Source organism: Chrysochloris asiatica, unplaced genomic scaffold (genome assembly GCF_000296735.1).
Source record: "Chrysochloris asiatica unplaced genomic scaffold, ChrAsi1.0 scaffold00080, whole genome shotgun sequence".
Taxonomy (NCBI): Eukaryota; Metazoa; Chordata; class Mammalia; order Afrosoricida; family Chrysochloridae; genus Chrysochloris; species Chrysochloris asiatica.
In genome coordinates this window covers 1,213,582-1,215,678 of record NW_006408598.1, presented here as the reverse complement: position 1 = coordinate 1,215,678, position 2,097 = coordinate 1,213,582, and positions in this window count along the sequence as shown.

The window sequence follows — 2,097 nt, the reverse complement described above, 5'->3', positions numbered from 1 at the left end:
TTCTCCCGCAGAACAGCTGGTAGTTTTGAACTGCTGACCTTGCGGCTCGCAGCCTGATTCATAACCACTACGCTACCAGAGTTCCTGAACCTACAATAGCAGCTTGTATATTCTGGTGCCATGAGATGCCAGAAGAACAAACAAATCTGTGTTGGAAGAAATATAACCAGAATGCTCCTTAGAAGCTAAGATAGCAAGACTTCATCCCTCATACTTCAAAAATGTTGTCAGCAGGAATCAATCCCTGGAGGAAAAAGAAGACGGACCACCACCCCCACACCCCCAAACAAGTTGAATTTGACACAGTGGCAGCAGCAACAGTCTCAAACAACAATTGTGAGGCTGATGCTGGACTCAACAGTGTTTCGTTCTGTCGTGCATAAGTTGCTGAGTTGGGACTCAAAGGCATCTAACAACAAAATAAGTCCATAACTCTGACTATGCACTGTGGGCAACTATATAGAGTGATGTGTTAGAAGCCAATGGCATCATCTCCTAGTATTTATAAGTTAATCAACTATATAAAGGAAGGGAGAAAGTAAGGTACCATGCTGAGCCAAGGAGGCAGAACTATGTGTGGGTATGTGTTTTCCAGCCAAAATGTAAACGTAGATAGAAAGATATAAAGCAATGAGACCAAGAGAGGCAGTAACTTGAGAAAAGGCAGTTAGAAAGGAGAAGAATTCTGACAACTGGGGTGGGGCAGTAGGAGGGCAGGGAGGGACCGACATCCTGTGGAGGGTGTCTGGGAGTCAGCGAGGCCTTCAGAAGAATAGTATCTGAGCATTTTCCATGATGTTTCCTATCATGGTCCACTGTGAAGTGGGAGTCACTGGCAGATTTTAACACAGAGCCAATGGGGATGCTACAGCCTCCATCTGCTCAAATAGGAGCAAGGAGACTTGGAGAACACACAGCCTATTAAATACAAATAACCAATATCATTGTGAATATTTGACAAGGCTGCATACAGAGAAAGTACCATATCATACCCTGACTGCAAATCTAAATACTTCATTGTTGCCAATTTCTCCATTTCCCTCTGCTTGTTGTTGTTGTTAGGTGCCATCAAGTCGGTACCAACTCATAGCAACCCTATACACAACAGAACAAAACACTGCCCAATTGAGCCCATTTGCCAAGCTTGAGCCCATTGATGCTGTCACTTGGCCAACCCATCGCGCTTGGGGGTCTTCCTCTTTTTTCTGACCCTCCACCTTACCAAACATGATACCCTTCTCCAGCGACTGGTCTCTCTTGACAATATGTCTTAAGTATGAGAGACAAAGTTTGGCCATCCTGGCCTCCAAGGAGCACTCTGGCTGCACTGCTAAATGTAGTCATTTATAAAGATTGACTTTAGGTGGTTATATTACTAGTGATCCTTTCTGTCAGCAATTGGCCTGTTCATCTCTCCCTAACAAAGCAACTGCCAAACACTTGACACCTGTGGTTATGTTTCCGTTAAGTGATTCTGAAAGATTCACAACTATGCTCATATAAAAATGTGAGGACTTATCTTGTAGAATGTAGAAACTTGAGAAAAATGTCACTAGAAAGGAAATTGCTTGTGAACTTTATTTAAATAAAAGACAGTTCGTTACTTAATGAAGACCTCAAAATAATTTGTTTTAATAAAATAATGTATGGATGAATAAACAAAATGTAGTATAGCCGTAAAATGTGATGTTATTCTTTCACAAAAACGAACTGAGTACTTACTGCTCCATGCTATAACCTAGATGAACTTCAGAAACATAATGAAATGTGAAAGAAGACAGACACAAGAAAACACATATTGTATGATTCCATTTATGTGAAATGTGAAGCAGCAGCAAATCTATAGAAAGTGAAAACAGGTTAGCGTTTGCAAGGGGCTGGGGATGAAAATAGGGAACGACTGCTAATGGGCGTATGTTTCTTTCTTGGGTAATACAATGTTTGAAAATTAGATTGTGGTGCTGGTTGCACAACTCTAAATATACTGAAAACTATTGAGTGGCAGGCTTCAAATGGGAGCATTTTACGGTCTGTAAATTATTCTCAATAAACCTGTTAAAATGAAAAAAAAAATGTGGCATGAGTAATAGAGGAAGA